Source organism: Protomyctophum bolini (genome assembly GCF_963924005.1).
Source record: "Protomyctophum bolini genome assembly, chromosome: 5".
Lineage (NCBI taxonomy): Eukaryota > Metazoa > Chordata > Actinopteri > Myctophiformes > Myctophidae > Protomyctophum > Protomyctophum bolini.
In genome coordinates, this window is record NC_137866.1 from 3068180 (window position 1) to 3087582 (window position 19403).

The following is a 19403-nucleotide window of genomic DNA, read 5'->3' on the forward strand; positions in this document are numbered from 1 at the left end:
GGCGCGCTACGAGCTTGTATTTTTTGAAAAATCGAAGAACGACTGACATTTTTTAGAATCTGATCTCGGGTCAGAATGGGTTGATCAGACCAGTGTGTGTGTGTCCAGTGGAAACCTCGTATGAATCTGATCCCAGGTCAGAATGGGTTAAGAGGCTTATAACAGCAGGGCCATGGTGCACGCGTGGCCTGTCATTGCAGCTATATACCTTAAATACAATTACAGGCTATTGTGAACAATGAAAAGACAAAGGCCTGTATTTTTGCGTGCATTTGTGTGCCACGTGTGTGTTACAATATACCTGTGCGGAAGATTGCTGACAATTATGAATTCCATCCATTCCGCGGTTACACCTCAAACGACCCGCGACTGAGAACACCTCAGACCTGGTGGTCAACGTCCCTTCCCTTCCTCCCTGTCTGTCTCTCTCTCTCTCTCTGTCTCCTAATGTGTGTCTCACTTCACTCAACACCACCACTCGGTCGTTTATATGCCCTGACAAGGCCAGCCTTATACAGTTGCCAGCCAGGGCATAATAAACCATTAACCCATTTAGGCCTGATCATGACAGTTTTCTGATAATACCTATGTCTGGCCTTCTTTGGCCTTCTTGGTCGTGGAATGACCTACAGTCCAGAATAAAACTGGCTTTGAAAGTTCCCTTGAGAACTTTAAAAAAGGATCATCTTTGATGTACAATCCAACACTTGCACATCGTCTGGATATGTATACTAGCCTATGTTTGTGCCTATATATCTATTATATCGGCTAAAATCGTGGAGATTGTGTATATTTGTGTATATGGTGTATTTTGCCCTGCTACTAAAAAGAAAAAAGTAGGACAGGTGACTTGTTGTATTTATTATAGGTAATTTAAGGTGTATTATGGATGTTGTATTTGCTGGTTGGTTCAAAATGTAACTTTGATGATGTGGTATTGAAGTGTAATTTTTATTTCTGCCTCTTGGCCAGTAGTTCCCACTTGTAAAAGAGACGCGGTCTCAATGTGATTTTACTGGTTAAATAAAGGTTAAATAAAAAATAAAAAATTCTATCTCAGTGGTGCTCAATATTTCATGTCAAATTAAGGACCCCAAAAAATGATATGTAATTGACCACCGACCCCCATCTGAAAATATGTTGTTCCAGGAACCCCTCAGAAGCAAAGATTTGAGTTAAAAACACCCGCTCTGAATTATATTATTCAAAGATTTGCCTATACACTTTCAAGATTTTTCAAAAAAAATAGCAGATCTACAAGCTCGTACCGCGGCACTATGAGCTTGTAGATCTGCTATTTTTCAATAGCTATAAAGTATAACGGACAGAAAAGACCGACGATAGCACTTCACCTGTGACTTAATGCAGCATGAAGTCACTCTCCTTTCATTTCACCTCCTTTTTTCCCCCTCAGGTCTACATCTGCATGTCTGCTGGCTGGACTGTGCTCACTGCCACGCACGCACGCACGCACGCACGCACGCACGCACGCACGCACGCACAACCCCTTGTCAACCCCTTGCCTTGTAGAGGGAACCGCTGTCTCTGGGGCTGGGCGAGCGAGCGGCAGACATGGGGATGGGATAATATGGGGAGATATCTGATACCTATCTGCTATGATTCGGCTGGCACCACGTAATGTGCTCCATGATGGACACTGTCATCGTCTCTTTATCATAATGATGTTGAGGGTTCCTGTGGGAGGAGGAGGAGGAGGAGGAGGAGGAGGAGGAAGGAGGAGGAGGAGGAAGGAGAGGAGGAGGAGGAGGAGGAAGGAGAGGAGGAGGAGGAGGAGGAGGAGGAGGAGGAGGAGGAGGAGGAGGAAGGAGAGGAGGAGGAAGGAGGAGGAGGAGGAGGAGGAGGAGGAGGAGGAGGAGGAGGAGGAGGAGGAGGAGGAGGAGGAGGAGGAGGAGGAGGAGGAAGGAGAGGAGGAGGAAGGAGGAAGGAGAGGAGGAGGAGGAGGAGGAGGAAGAGGAGGAGGAGGCCTTCAGTATGGCTACCGGGATAACAACCAAACCCCACCATGGTGCAGGCTGTCTGATGAGAGGCTGGGGAGCAGGGACATGCACACACACATGGGGGGGAAAGCAACGCGCGAATAATTGCGTGAAATATAGTTGCTTAATAATAGGACTTTACTTCACTTATTTATGTGGTTGTGTGTAGTTGCTTTGCCCCTAATCATTTCTGTTCTCTGTCCAATAGGATTGGGGAGCGGAGCTTCTAATGATGATCAGCTCGCACCTGGGCCCGGGAGTCGACGCCCTATAAATGCCTGCTTCCCCCAGTTCTGTTCTGTTCAGTTCAGTTCTGTTCAGTCCTTTCCCCAGTTCTGTTCAGTTCATTTGCCTCCTGCACCTTTTCCACCATGCACTCTTGTCAACATTTCTGTTAATACTATACCACACACACACACACACACGCGCGCGCGCGCGCGCGCACACACACACCACACCACTGAATATATACTGATCTCCACACTTCATCTGTTTATTCATGATTCATCGTTTGATTACTTTATTTTTGTTTAATCAGGGCTTTCTTGCTATAACATAGCAGCCCTTATCTACGTATAGTTTTCAAACTTAAGTGATATTTCGATCTTGTTTTAAGTCGTGGCCTTAAAAGGAATGGATGCAAAAGAATGTAATAACGGTATAAATCATTTGAACATGCACAGCACATCTGGATCAGACCTACATGTAGCCTATAGTCTATACCCATCAATCAATGCTATCCAACATGGTTTGTGGCAAGATTTGTACAAATATCAGTCCTTAAATTAAAAGTGATCACACATTATTATGTGTTTGGGCCCCACATTTATAAAATGAATGTAAATATAAAATATAAAAATCACACCTGTGTGAACTGATGCAACTCTCTCCCCTCCCCCCTCTTCTCCTCTCTCTCTCTCTCTCTCTCTCTCTCTCTCTCTCTCATATTAGCAGGCAACAGTGCAGCAGTAATACTATCTCTCTCTCTTCTGGCGCAACAGCGCCCCTACTGGTACTCATAGTCATATACTGGTGCTCATGGCCACATAGGTAGGTAGGTAGGTAGGTAGGTAGGTGAACACGGACATTGCTGTTCCTTGGACTGGTGGTTGCACCACTCAAAAAATACTATATTGAAAAGCTTCCATGAGTTCTCAGGTGAGGTGATCCAGACCACTATATGCAGGTTAGCCTACCCTTTAGAGGTTTAAAGCCAGTCAGACAGACAGTCTGCTGTAGCCATGGGCTCCTCTAAGGTGAAGGTGAACTACACAATATAATAATGCAGGGATGAAAGTCCTTTCTGAGATTGCATTGAAATTGTGGGTCAGGCGAGAATGGGTGGCGGCCTGCGGCTACACTATGCTATACGCAACAGAGCGTTGCTGACTGTTTGCACACACACACACACACACACACACACACACACACACACACGCAGTGTGACACAGCCGATCTACAAGCTCACAGCGCGACCGATAGCGACGCCTATGGAGACTCGTAGATCGGCTTGTATTATTGTTATGGAGCAGTATAGACTGTCTGCTGTCGGCCTGGCCTGGGCGGCTCCACCCACCGCTCCGTGAGCGACTGCACCGCCCCAGAACAGACCAGAGACAGACGGGACTCATTCATACTACAGGTGGTCGAGAGAGAGAGAGGAGGAGGAGTACGGGTCTCTGTCTGCGGCAGACAGTCGAGCTTCTAACGGCAGAAACAAGTGCGGAACCCCGAGAGAAGATTAGGCGAACAGGTGGGTGGGTTGGTTGTGTTCTTCTTAGCTGTGCTCCGTACGTCTTTCTGTTATGTCAGCGTTTTCTGTCATGTGGTTTTTTGAGTTCATTCTAGGTAGAGTTGAGCAGCCTGTCGTAGACTAGCAATGGACTGGTGATGGGATTGCTTCGACACATCTTTTAAAAAGATGGTCATTTTTACTGTAGAGAGCGACTGTTTTACTTTTCCCCCGCGGTGTCCATTTTCACCAGCTGGAAATGCGCGCATGGAGCTACGGCTACGGCAGGTGTTTCGTAGCCGTCTTCAAATTAACTTTGGTGTATCACTGTCTTCTACAACACCCAGCATTCGCTGTAGCCTAAATTATATTTTTTATTATGAAACGTTTACTACCAAACACAGAATTTCCTGGCACTTTGCAATTGTACCGCATCTATTCTGTTCTGTGAGCATTTATTTGGAGACGAGCAAGCGACGTTGTGCTGGAAAAGCGGAAATTAAACCGAACAGGCACAGACTCACATGTGGCGATGTAGCCTTACTATAGTCAATAGTCAAGAACAAGGTTCACTTTCTTTCTTTCTTAATTTATTTTTCTTTCTCTCTCTCATCATTAGTCTGAAAGTTGAAATAAGTGTGTGGCATTGTCAGAGCAGCAGCAGTGTCGTCCACAACACATTGTGCATGGCTGACTGTCTGTCTGTCTGACCAGGGGTGACTGTCTGTTAGACCAGTCCGTCTGTCTGTCTGACCAGGGTGACTGACTGTCTGTTAGACCAGTCCGTCTGTCTGTCTGACCAGGGTGACTGACTGTCTGTTAGACCAGTCCGTCTGTCTGTCTGACCAGGGGTGACTGTCTGTTTGACCAGTCCGTCTGTCTGTCTGTCTGACCAGGGTGACTGACTGTCTGTTAGACCAGTCCGTCTGTCTGTCTGACCAGGGGTGACTGTCTGTTTGACCAGTCCTATACATAGATGACTGTCTGACCAGTCCTACATAGATGTCTGTCTGTCTGTCTGTCTGTCTGACCAGTCACATGTGTGATTTGCGGTTGTGTTTTTCTCTAACTGTGGCCAGGGCAGGGAGCAGGCATTGTTTGTGGCTATAGGCCTACATTTCTGTCACTGATGGAGACCTTCCACAGTCACAGATATTGTTCTCTTCTCTATATGTAGTCTTATTTATGTTTTTGACCTATAGTAATGTTGGGAAAATATACAGTTTGCTTATTGGTATATAGCCTGTGTGCAGTGATGTTGTGATTCTGATTGATGGTCCAGTACTGAAGACAGGCGGGCTCAGTGGACGGGATGGGAACCGTTAGAACCCGGACTCCCCCAGAGTTAGTGTCCTTTGAGCAAGACTCTGAACCCCTTACACTCCTGATGTGCTGGTTGGTGGTGCCTTGCATGGTTTCCTCCGCCGTGTGTGTGTGTGTGTGTGTGTGTGTGTGTGTGTGTGTGTGTGTGTGTGTGTGTGTGTGTGTGTGTGTGTGTGTGTGTGTGTGTGTGTGTGTGTGTGTGTGTGTGTGTGTGTGTGTGTGTGTGTGTGTGTGTGTGTGTGTGTGTGTGTGTGTGTGTGTGTGTGTGTGTGTGTGTGTGTGTGTGTGTGTGTGTGTGTGAACGTAATGCACAATCTACCATTATGTAAAGATGTGTGAATGTAATGCACAATCTCTGTATAAAGCGCCTTGGATAAAGCCGCTATATACTGTATATAAATGCACCATTTATGTATTTTATAAGACATATACTGTATAGTGATGTCACCAACACTAGGCTATACTATTCTGTAGTATAACAACAACACAACCCGACAGGCTCACTGGAGGATGAATTGAACAATAATTACATTTTTGATCCAACTAGAACTTTTGTTTTTAAAAAAATATCCCACTGCCGTTTGTGTCCTTCATGAAGTGACACGGACGTTATTGCTCATTTTCTGTTGGCTGTGAAGTTTAGTTCATTTCCATCTTTCAGAGGGGAGACATTACACAAAAACACTTTACTTTTTTCTTTTTAGGTGATTGAAAAGGCATATAGGCAGAAGCTTAAAGCTTATTAGTGCCTATATCCTTATCTCAATGTATTCCAAAATACTATTGAAGATATGCATAACAATCAACATATAAACAAAACAAACAAATGACATTTATAGAAGAAGAAAAGAAAATTAAACAAAACAGAAAACAGACAACGAGAAACAAGGAGGGAAAAAAAAGACAAAAAACGACAAAGCTACAATGTTATAGCATCTGTGATCAAACCTGTTGCCCTGTGGCCATATTAGGACCGGTGTGTGGGTCTGTAATGGCTGCCGGTTGGTTCCCAGGGCCATATTAGGACCGGTGTGTGGGTCTGTAATGGCTGCCGGTTGGTTCCCAGGGCCATATTAGGACCGGTGTGTGGGTCTGTAATGGCTGCCGGTTGGTTCCCAGGGCCATATTAGGACCGGTGTGTGGGTCTGTAATGGCTGCCGGTTGGTTCCCAGGGCCATATTAGGACCGGTGTGTGGGTCTGTAATATGGCTGCCGGTTGGTTCCCAGGGCCATATTAGGACCGGTGTGTGGGTCTGTAATGGCTGCCGGTTGGTTCCCAGGGCCATATTACTTAGGCTTAGCGTGTCTTTAAGCAGCTCAGCGACCTGGCCCCTCACCCCCAGACACTGAGACAGTTCCAACCCTGAAGGGTTAAGAGGAACCACGAGTCGCCCTAACCCGGCCACTGTAGTCATGGCACAACCGGCATGATTGATTGAGGGAGGGAGGGAGGGAGGGGGGCCCAGTGTGGCCCATGAGCGGCCCTTGGCTCTCAGGGGCCCCGTCAGGGAAATTGGACTGTCGGGTACTATAGGTTTGACACCCTGAAATGGGCTCCTGCATGGGGCCCTTCGTTTTGGGCCATTTATTTTGTTAAATGTAGGTCAAAAAGGTGATAATAAAAACACTGACGAACATTAAAATGTGCGCTATGGTGGGGGCCCTGCAAAGATTACCGGGCCCTCAGGGGCCCTCGTGGGGGTTTTAATCCGTTACATATTGGGTTGGTTCCCTGGTAAGCAAGACCCACAAGCTCTTCTTGACCCTGGTGACCCCTTGAGCTTTTTTCTTCCCTTTTAAAAAAAAATCTTTTTATCTCCAAAACCGGTGGGTCAAACTGAACAACCACTAATATGTCAATTTTGAAGCTATATGATTCCCTGCTTTCATGACATGGAATAAAAAAAAATAATAATAATCCAATGGCAGTCCCTCAGTCAAATGTAGTCACTTTAATTAGTTTGTTCTCATACTGTCCGATAAGCCGTCATCTTGTGATATAGTACGTACTGTAACCGGGTATTGATTGTATTCTGTTGTTTTCCCCACATCAAAGACACATTTTGGCTTTATTAATTAAAATGTAGCCATTTCAGTAACAGGACGCAGGATATTATATAAATTAATAAAATGACACCCTCAGTGTTTAACCCATTCTGACCTAGGATCAGATTCATACGAGGTTTCCACTAGGACACACACTGGTCTGATTAACCCATTCTGACCTGAGAATGGACCCTTTATCAACAACCTGGTCTTCCTAATAACTAAACCTGCTTCCAGCTTCCGCTGGCGGTGCCTTGCTCTTGTCAACACCTGCTGACAGGAGGGGGGTGCAAAGTAGGGGTTCGGATGTGTGTGAGCGTGTGTGTGATTGTGTGTGTGTGTGTGTGCGCGCGCACGCGTGCATGTGCAGGAATGTCTGCACTGCAGACATCTGTATACTGTGTGTGTGTGTGTGTGTGTGTGTGTGTGTGTGTGTAATCTGCAGGGCAGAGGGCCTCTCTCTCCAAAGTGTCTTTGATATGTGAGCTTCTCTCTGGGGTGTCACTCATAATCAGGTCCCCCTGTCTGTGTGACCGCGGTGTCACTCCTAATCGGGTCCCCTGTCTGTGATGTGACTGCCGTGTCACTCATAATCAGGTCCCCTGTCTGTGATGTGACTGCCGTGTCACTCATAATCAGGTCCCCTGTCTGTGATGTGACTGCGGTGTCACTCATAATCAGGTCCCCTACAATTTACAATTTACAATTTAGGCATTTAGCAGACGCTCTTAATCCAGAGCGACTTACATTAAGCAAGAACAAAAGCATGGGAATACATCACATAAAGACATTTATCATGAAACATGCGTAGCTAAGAAAGTAACAGTGGAATATCTATAATGAAACTATACATATAAGCTATACATCTATACTACTATGCTACACATATGTACTATGACGTGCTATGACTACTAGAATTGCTATCTAAGGGGGTGGGGTAAGTGCTATGGGCCATGATGGAGTCTGAAAAGGTGGGTTTTCAGACTACGGCGGAAGATTGGGAGTGATGCTGCAGTTCTGACTGCAATGGGAAGTGCATTCCACAGTTTTGGAGCCAGAAGGGAGAAGAGTTTGGGACGTGTGGAGCGTTGTCCCGGCGTTTTTAGTGAGGGTACTTCCAGCTTCCCTGCGTTGGCTGATCTGAGTGAGCGGGAGGGTTTGTAGGGTTCGATCATACTTGCAAGATATGGGGGAGCCATACCTTTGGTTGCTTTGAATGCCAGCATCAGGGTTTTGTATTCTGTGCGGGCAGCGACCGGGAGCCAGTGGAGGGAGCGGAGCAGGGGGGAGACATGTGAGAATTTTGGCTGGTTGAAGACCAAGCGAGCTGCAGCATTTTGGATCAGCTGGAGAGGCTTAAGTGCACATGCTGGTAGGCCAGTAAGGAGGGAGTTACAATAGTCAAGTTTTGACAAGACTGTTGTCTGGATTAGGAGCTGGGCTGATTCCTGGGTGAGGAACGGTCTAATTCGTCGTATGTTATAGAGTGTGAACCTACAGGATCGAGTGACAGCTGTGATGTGAGTTTTGAACGAGAGCTGACTGTCCAGGACAACACCAAGATTCCTGGCTGTTGGGACAGACGTTACCAGGGCGTTGTCTATGGAGATAGTTAGCTCCCGCATAGGGCAGGACTTAGCTGGGAAGAAGAGAAGCTCAGTCTTGTCTGGGTTCAGTTTGAGGTGGTTGGAGGACATCCACTGTGAGATGTCAGCCAGGCATGCGGTGATGCGCTCTTCCACCTGAGTGGCAGAGGGGGGGAAGGATAGAAACAGTTGTGTGTCATCGGCGTAGCAGTGATAGGATATATTGTGAGCAGAGATGATAGTGCCAAGGGATTTAGTGTACAGTGAGAAAAGGAGGGGACCAAGAACCGAGTCCCCTGTCTGTGATGTGACTGCGGTGTCACTCATAATCAGGTCCCCCTGTCTGTGTGACCTCGGTGTCACTCATAATCAGGTCCCCTGTCTGTGTGACCTCGGTGTCACTCATAACCAGGTCCCCGTCTGTGATGTGACCGCGGTGTCACTCATAATCAGGTCCCCTGTCTGTGATGTGACCGCGGTGTCACTCATAATCAGGTCCCCCTGTCTGTGTGACCGCGGTGTCACTCATAATCAGGTCCCCCATGTCTGTGTGACCGCGGTGTCACTCATAATCGGGTCCCCTGTCTGTGTGACCTCGGTGTCACTCATAATCAAGTCCCCCATGTCAACACATGTCAGTTAAATCAACTGTAGATTATTTCAGTCTACTAAAATCGCATGACATTTAGTCGACTAAAACTAGACTACGCTAAAACATTCCACGTGACTATAATGTGACTAAAAACTTTGAAAAGAGTTTCATTCCAAAGACTAAAATAGAAAAACAACACTGGCCGGGATATAGCCCCATGTAGGACCTCATCTCGGAGCGCCAAGCTGAGGGGGAGGTTCCAAACAGGGCTTTCCTCAAAACGGCTTTTTTTTTAATACCCACGACTGCAGCATATTTTCCAAAGTTGCTTAGCTTACATATAGGATAGACTAAACCCTATAGTCTAGGCCTACTAACTCTTTAGCCTGGTTAATAAACCCCACTAATACTTTAGCTATTAAATACTAAAAATAGCAGATCTACAAGCTTGTAGGTGTAGATCTGTTATTTCTTGAAAAATAGTGAAAATGTATAGTGCAAATCTTTGAATATATATATATATATTCTTTCAGAGCCAACGTTTTGAACTCAAATCATTGCTTCTGGGGGGGCGGGGGGGGGTCCCTGGAACAACATATTTTCAGATGGGGGTCGACGGCCAATTACAGATAATCTTGAGGGTCCTTAATTGACATAAAGATGTTTGAGAACGACTGATTATATAGAAACACGGGGGTTTTTTCAGAACAACTCTCAGGATTTTAGAAGACATTCGTTCCCAGGTCAAAATGGGTTACACACACATTGCTCCACAACAACGTATACACGCGCCCAAAGGGAACTTTCCTTTCAAGTAGTTTTTCTTTCAAGACACTTTGAGAGTGACATAATGCCATCCTGGTCGTCAGGGCGTGGTCTTTCCGCGTTGCCCCGGGGGATTCCTTTCGCAGTCTGTTTACACAGTAGTGTGTGAGTAATCCAAACCTTTGATGGAATATAGGTGGGAAAATATAGCTAATCTCCATGCACACAACGTGTACCAGCGTGATTGTATATCGCGAGCTTGTAGATCTGCTCTTTTAACCCATTCTGAACGGGAACCCATTTTGGTGTTATAGCATCATGTCGTGCTTTAGCTATTGAAAAATAGCAGATCTACAAGCTCGTAGCGCGCCACCGAGTGGCGCGCTACGAGCTTGTAGGTCTGCTATTTTTTGAAAAATCGAAGAACGACTGACATTTTTAAGAATCTGATCTCAGGTCAGAATGGGGTTAATCAGACCAGTGTGTGTCCAGTGGAAACCTCGTATGAATCTGATCTCAGGTCAGAATGGGTTAAGCGCGCAACACAGGTGCAAAACCAAAAAGTATAAAGTATAGGCTTAATGTTCATCATCATCATAATAATAATAATAAGAGCTGTAATTACCGCCCAGGAAGTACTGTACCGCATACAGTACTCTGCATGTCTATTTCTGTCTCTTCCATCCTCACACACACACACACACACACACACTGGAAAGGTCCATGACATGCAGGGAAACATTAATCTAATGATTTCAGCCAACAGGAAACAAATTAGTCGCAATTACCGGCCTGTCATTGAAAGAAGTGCCAAAATATCCTGCCCTCGTTCAAAGCAAGTATATACGTTACGTGGCCCTAAAAACCCAGGGTTTCTCTGAATGAAAGAAAGAAAACATTATATACCGTTCACGATGTTTGGCGTTGAGAACAATAATACGGAGGTTTAAAGGTAGAGTCAGTGATTTCACTTAATTCAAATATCACTTATTTTTTTTGTTTTGTTGTGATAATCCTCTCTACTATAGAGTGTGCTGACCATATAAGGAGTTCCTCCCTGTCCCCAGTTAACCCCTGGGGGTCAAAAAACCTTAGGTTTCGTTTTTGTGCTCTATCCTGATTGGATGAAAGCTTGTGTCCCAAGGCAAAAACGAAACCTAAGGGTTTTTGACTGAAATCACTGACACCCCCTTTAAAGAACACACTATATATACACATGACACAATGACGGATCCCAATAACAGATCTGTGACTGGAAGGGACATTAGCGCGGTTAAACAGTGGCTTATAACCCTTTTTTATTTTCCTTTTGTCAATTATCTAACGTAATCCTGGCCGCGACACTTCCTCTGCCAATAGGCTGGCTCCTCTCTGGTCCTCAGACAACTTGTAAAGGTTTCTAACTGGTCAACTAGTAAAAATGACTATAGAAGTGAATGCCCTAACGCACGCAAACACACACACACACACACACACACACACACATACACATCTGGAGACAGAAAACAGTAGCCTCGGAAACCCAGACGTTTTTATTTCCAGGGAGAAAAAAAAAGTCTGGGTCTGAGTCCACTTCAATTCGGCATAGAGTAGCGCAAACATTGCTCACTCTCTGCTGATTTCTGATTGTCTGCACCTTTGTAAAATTGACATACACACGCACACATGTACACACACACGCTCCTCTCTCTCTGTCGCTCTAAGTAATTAGTCTCATGTCGCGCAGCTGCGCATATATTCTCCCGGCGGATCCTGCCGGGAGCTGCCTATGCCATTAAAAGCATAGGTGAGTTCCAGGCTAGAAAACAGTGTCTCTCTCTCATCCCTAACCTTTTGACCATGGATGGATCCATTGTAACTCATTCCCTTGTACACTAGACTGGCAGCATATATTGTAGGGGAGGGGTTGGGGGGTGGATATGTTAGTCCGACACATACGTGACCGTTTAAGACTCACCCGTGGCTTTGGCGTGCGGTTAGGGTCAGGTTAAGGTTAGGGGTAATTGTACATACATGCATGCGTGCTCGCACACGAGCTTTACATACACGTCTTTGAAGCATGTGAAGGTTATGTGTGATTAGTTAGTTATTGCGGTGTGTATAATGTCTGCTTCATTTGATATCTGGGTCAGTTGTGGGGGGACATATTATGCAGGCTGTCTGTCCAACTTCATCTCACGTCATTGTTCCATTCAAGCCTGGAGAGGGTTCTGTTATTGTACACTATTGGAGGGTTGGTGTTCTGTTATTGTACACTATTGGAGGGTTGGTGTTCTGTTATTGTACAATCCTATATTGAGGGGTTGGTGTTCTGTTATTGTACAATCCTATATTGAGGGGGTTGGTGTTCTGTTATTGTACAATCCTATATTGAGGGGGTTGGTGTTCTGATATTGTACAATCCTATATTGGTGGGGTTGGTGTTCTGTTATTGTACAATCCTATATTGGTGGGGTTGGTGTTCTGTTATTGTACAATCCTATATTGAGGGGGTTGGTGTTCTGTTATTGTACAATCCTATATTGGTGGGGTTGGTGTTCTGTTATTGTACAATCCTATATTGAGGGGTTGGTGTTCTGTTATTGTACAATCCTATATTGAGGGGGTTGGTATGTTCTGTTATTGTACAATCCTATATTGGTGGGTTGGTGTTCTGTTATTGTACAATCCTATATTGGTGGGGTTGGTGTTCTGTTATTGTACAATCCTATATTGGTGGGGTTGGTGTTCTGTTATTGTACAATCCTATATTGAGGGGGTTGGTGTTCTGTTATTGTACAATCCTATATTGAGGGGTTGGTGTTCTGTTATTGTACAATCCTATATTGAGGGGGTTGGTGTTCTGTTATTGTACAATCCTATATTGGTGGGGTTGGTGTTCTGTTATTGTACAATCCTATATTGAGGGGGTTGGTGTTCTGTTATTGTACAATCCTATATTGAGGGGGTTGGTGTTCTGTTATTGTACAATCCTATATTGGTGGGGTTGGTGTTCTGTTATTGTACAATCCTATATTGAGGGGGTTGGTGTTCTGTTATTGTACAATCCTATATTGGTGGGGTTGGTGTTCTGTTATTGTACAATCCTATATTGGTGGGGTTGGTGTTCTGTTATTGTACAATCCTATATTGAGGGGGTTGGTGTTCTGTTATTGTACAATCCTATATTGAGGGGGTTGGTGTTCTGTTATTGTACAATCCTATACCGTCTTCCAGTGACCTCATCGATGGGGAATACAAGCTAATAGAAACTGTAATATAGGCTTTCTATAGTCCTGAAAAGTTGCAATGTGAAAACGGAAGCCATCACGATAACGACAATCTATAAACCTAATGATGATGTCACTTTGGAAGACGGTTTTCTAAACTGCCCACAGCCCCTCCTACATATATGAGACACAGACTGAGTAGAAAGAAATCGTGCCATTTTTATCATGATTATTATTAGTGAGGACCTATTATATTATGAAGGTGGGTTGAAAAGTGGTGGAGTGGTCCTTTAACGTTTGTTTCCATGTCGTGGACAAATGAAGCAGATTTTCTGTGAAGCGATTTGACGTATAACCCATTCTGACCGGGCACCCATTTTGGTGTTGGCATCATGTTATGCTTTAGCTATTGAAAAATAGCAGATCTACAAGCTCATAGTGCGCCACCGAGTGGCGCGCTACGAGCTTGTAGGTCTGCTATTTTTGAAAAATTCGAAGAACGACTGACATTTTTAGAATCTGATCTCAGGTCAGAATGGGTTAATCAGACCAGTGTGTGTCCCGTGGAAACCTCGTATGAATCTGATCTCAGGTCAGAATGGGATAAAGGACAGTATAGAGGCGTCTTCGCCTCCATACCAGCGCAAGGAGGGACGTATACTGTATGGAGGGACGTACTGTATGCTTGTATACTGCACATACTGTATTCTTCTGATCTCACCTTAGAGTATATATGAATATTAGAGACGGCACCCGGAGGAAACCCTGAGGCCAAATGGACATAGTGGCCGAATTTGTCATTGCAGCCTCGAGCCAGCGCTGCTCCGTTGACTATATCATTGCGCACGTTCATGTGATTGAGGCCATGACACGTGAACGAATGTTTCATACGTGAACGCAGCACAAACGGCACAATGATAGTCAACGACCAGCGCGTTCATGTGTTTGAGGGCAAATCCATCCCAGAATGCACTCTGTTCCTATACCAGGAAGGAGGAGTGAAATCGCCCTCATGCGCTTTTGAGCAACTTAATGCAAGTGGACGGGAGGAGAACTCGGGTGTCTTCTCTATTCATATATAACTCTAACTTAATGCAAGTGGACGGGAGGAGAACTCGGGTGTCTTTTCTCTATTCATATATAACTCTAACTTAATGCAAGTGGATGGGAGGAGAACTCGGGTGTCTTCTCTATTCATATATAACTCTAACTTAATGCAAGTGGATGGGAGGAGAACTCGGGTGTCTTTTCTCTATTCATATATAACTCTAACTTAATGCAAGTGGATGGGAGGAGAACTCGGGTGTCTTTTCTCTATTCATATATAACTCTAACTTAATGCAAGTGGACGGGAGGAGAACTCGGGTGTCTTCTCTATTCATATATAACTCTAACTTAATGCAAGTGGATGGGAGGAGAACTCGGGTGTCTTCTCTATTCATATATAACTCTAACTTAATGCAAGTGGATGGGAGGAGAACTCGGGTGTCTTTTCTCTATTCATATATAACTCTAAGGATCTCACCTTTAGCACCGCATGCGGCAGAGTTTATTTTTTAATGTGGCTTTCGCCTTTTATTTTATATTTGTATGGAAGGACGGACAGTATAGGCTGACAGGAGAGAGATGGGGTGGGGTGGGGGGAGACATGCAGTGAAGGCCGTCGGGATCGGGAGTCGAACCCGCGGCACACTGCCTGCCAGAGACCAGCCGAGGAGTCTGGACCGCTGAGCCACGGCCCAGGCCAAAGCTATATGAGACTTCCTCTATGTTATAATAGCTGCTGATGATATGCAGCCACGACTGTGGCTGTGCCGGATTAGGAGGTGTTATACTTTGAAGGGAGACTTGTTTCCATGTTAAACACTGTGGTTAACCCATTCTGACCTGAGATCAGATTCATACGAGGTTTCCACACTGGTCACACACTGGTCTGATGAACCCATTCTGACCTGAGATCAGATTCTAAAAATGTCCGTCGCTCTTCGATTTTTCAAAAATAGCAGACCTACAAGCTCGTAGCGCGCCACTCGGTGGCGCGCTACGAGCTTGTAGATCTGCTATTTTTCAATAGCTATAAAGCACGACATGATGCTAACACCAAAACGGGTTCCCGTTCAGAACGGGTTAAACACTGTGGTTAAACTAAACCCCTGCACTCCCCTGGAGTCGCACGCGCTGCATTGTGGGTGGTCTCTCTCTGCATGTCTGTCTCTCTTGCCAATGTTTAGGTTTATACCGTCCTGCAGTGAACATGGTTTTTTTTTAAACCTCGACTCTAAAATGTCCGTGCTGCTCCCAGTGTCCTCTCCTCTCCTCCTCTCTTAATCAGACAGTGGCCTTGTGGTTTAGAGTGTCCGCCCTGAGACTGGGAGGTCGGGGGTTATAGTTTTGTGGATTCATGTTATAATACATCTTCATGTAATATAGGATTTGTGTTGTTCTTGCCAGGCTTTGATTTTCCGGACACAGACACAAAAATCCATTTAAAAAAAAAAGTTGATTCATCTCAAAATGATCTGTGCGTCCACCAATCCCCACATGGCGATCCCTCTGATGTCATCTGTGCGTCCACCAATCCGCACATGGCGATCCCTCTGATGTCATCGCGAAGTCACAGTACTAGACTGGCTGTACTCAAGCATTCTGGTGGGCGGGAACCCCTTTTGGTGTTAGCATTACGTTATGCTTTTGGCGCGCTACGAGCTTGTAGGTCTGCTATTTTTGAAAAATCGAAGAGTGACTGACATAGAGAAACATGGCTTTTTCAGAAAACTGTCAGGATGTAGAAGACACTTTTATAATCTGATCTCAGGTCAGAATGGGTTAGAGCAGAAAACTGTCAGGATGTATAGAAGACACTTTTAGAATCTGATCTCGGGTCAGAATGGGTTAGAGCAGAGCCGTAAAGACAGGGTCCAGTCCAACTCTTCTACGTAGACTTATGGCCAATAGTGACCAAGGCCTGCAGTACGAGCTTGTAGTTCTGCTATCTTTTTTTAATCGCGAATATTCATTCTTTCAGAGCTATAACGTTTTCAAGTCAAATCTTTGCTTCTGGCACAGCCAGGGACGGATTAACCCCCCACGACGAGGGCCCCTGGGTGGGCCGGTAATATTATCTTTTTAACCTAAAATGTAACAGAATCAGCAGCCAACGGAGGGTCCCAGGAGGAGGAGCCCTTTTCAGGGCGTCAAACCTTTAGTATACCTCACGGTCCAATTTCCCCCGAAGGGCCACTGAAAGCCACGAAGGGCCCCCTGGCTGGGCCACGGCCCCCACTGGCCCCCAATGGCTAATTTGTCCCTGGACACGGCCTTATATTAACCACCGTGTGTCATCGTCATACTGGGTTCATTATAGGACTGGTACTGGGTTCATTACAGGACTGGGTTCATTATAGGACTGGTACTGGGTTCATTATAGGACTGGTACTGGGTTCATTATAGGACTGGTACTGGGTTCATTATAGGACTGGGTTCATTATAGGACTGGGTTCATTATAGGACTGGGTTCATTATAGGACTGGTACTGGGTTCATTATAGGACTGGGTTCATTATAGGACTGGGTTCATTATAGGACTGGGTTCATTATAGGACTGGGTTCATTATAGGACTGGTACTGGGTTCATTATAGGACTGGTACTGGGTTCATTACAGGACTGGTACTGGGTTCATTATAGGACTGGGTTCATTATAGGACTGGTACTGGGTTCATTATAGGACTGGGTTCATTATAGGACTGGTACTGGGTTCATTATAGGACTGGGTTCATTATAGGACTGGGTTCATTATAGGACTGGTACTGGGTTCATTATAGGACTGGTACTGGGTTCATTACAGGACTGGTACTGGGTTCATTATAGGACTGGGTTCATTATAGGACTGGTACTGGGTTCATTATAGGACTGGTACTGGGTTCATTATAGGACTGGTACTGGGTTCATTATAGGACTGGGTTCATTATAGGACTGGTACTGGGTTCATTATAGGACTGGTACTGGGTTCATTATAGGACTGGTACTGGGTTCATTATAGGTCTGGGTTCATTATAGGACTGGGTTCATTATAGGTCTGGGTTCATTATAGGACTGGGTTCATTATAGGACTGGTACTGGGTTCATTATAGGACTGGTACTGGGTTCATTATAGGTCTGGGTTCATTATAGGACTGGGTTCATTATAGGACTGGTACTGGGTTCATTATAGGACTGGGTTCATTATAGGACTGGGTTCATTATAGGACTGGGTTCATTATAGGTCTGGGTTCATTATAGGACTGGGTTCATTATAGGACTGGTACTGGGTTCATTATAGGTCTGGTACTGGGTTCATTATAGGACTGGTACTGGGTTCATTATAGGACTGGGTTCATTATAGGACTGGGTTCATTATAGGTCTGGTACTGGGTTCATTATAGGACTGGGTTCATTATAGGACTGGGTTCATTATAGGACTGGGTTCATTATAGGACTGGGTTCATTATAGGACTGGGTTCATTATAGGACTGGGTTCATTATAGGTCTGGTACTGGGTTCATTATAGGACTGGGTTCATTATAGGACTGGTACTGGGTTCATTATAGGACTGGTACTGGGTTCATTATAGGACTGGGTTCATTATAGGACTGGGTTCATTATAGGTCTGGTACTGGGTTCATTATAGGACTGGGTTCATTATAGGACTGGTACTGGGTTCATTATAGGACTGGGTTCATTATAGGTCTGGTACTGGGTTCATTATAGGACTGGGTTCATTATAGGACTGGTACTGGGTTCATTATAGGACTGGGTTCATTATAGGACTGGGTTCATTATAGGACTGGGTTCATTATAGGACTGGGTTCATTATAGGACTGGGTTCATTATAGGACTGGGTTCATTATAGGACTGGGTTCATTATAGGACTGGGTTCATTATAGGACTGGGTTCATTATAGGACTGGGTTCATTATAGGACTGGTACTGGGTTCATTATAGGACTGGTACTGGGTTCATTATAGGACTGGTACTGGGTTCATTATAGGTCTGGTACTGGGTTCATTATAGGACTGGGTTCATTATAGGACTGGTACTGGGTTCATTATAGGTCTGGTACTGGGTTCATTATAGGACTGGGTTCATTATAGGACTGGTACTGGGTTCATTATAGGTCTGGTACTGGGTTCATTATAGGACTAGGTTCATTATAGGACTGGTACTGGGTTCATTATAGGACTGGTACTGGGTTCATTATAGGACTAGGTTCATTATAGGACTGGTACTGGGTTCATTATAGGACTGGTACTGGGTTCATTATAGGACTGGTACTGGGTTCATTATAGGACTGGTACTGGGTTCATTATAGGACTGGTACTGGGTTCATTATAGGACTGGTACTGGGTTCATTATAGGACTGGGTTCATTATAGGACTGGTACTGGGTTCATTATAGGTCTGGTACTGGGTTCATTATAGGACTGGTACTGGGTTCATTATAGGACTGGTACTGGGTTCATTATAGGACTGGGTTCATTATAGGACTGGTACTGGGTTCATTATAGGTCTGGTACTGGGTTCATTATAGGACTGGGTTCATTATAGGACTGGTACTGGGTTCATTATAGGACTGGTACTGGGTTCATTATAGGACTGGTACTGGGTTCATTATAGGACTGGGTTCATTATAGGACTGGTACTGGGTTCATTATAGGTCTGGTACTGGGTTCATTATAGGACTGGGTTCATTATAGGACTGGTACTGGGTTCATTATAGGACTGGTACTGGGTTCATTATAGGACTGGGTTCATTATAGGACTGGTACTGGGTTCATTATAGGACTGGTACTGGGTTCATTATAGGACTGGGTTCATTATAGGTCTGGTACTGGGTTCATTATAGGACTGGGTTCATTATAGGACTGGTACTGGGTTCATTATAGGACTGGTACTGGGTTCATTATAGGACTGGGTTCATTATAGGTCTGGTACTGGGTTCATTATAGGACTGGGTTCATTATAGGACTGGTACTGGGTTCATTATAGGACTGGTACTGGGTTCATTATAGGACTGGGTTCATTATAGGACTGGGTTCATTATAGGACTGGGTTCATTATAGGACTGGGTTCATTATAGGACTGGGTTCATTATAGGACTGGTACTGGGTTCATTATAG

At 45.0% G+C, this 19403-nt stretch overlaps 1 protein-coding gene across 1 annotated transcript in view; it reads left to right on the forward strand.

Annotated features, from left to right (window-relative positions):
• The first annotated feature begins 3629 nt into the window (after positions 1 to 3629).
• lamb2l (laminin, beta 2-like) overlaps positions 3630 to 19403 on the forward strand; it is a 112782-nt gene continuing 97008 nt past the window's right edge. The window contains exon 1 of the mRNA XM_080763692.1: positions 3630 to 3750. The gene's annotated coding sequence lies outside the window, so the exon portion shown is untranslated. The remainder of the gene's footprint in view (positions 3751 to 19403) is intronic.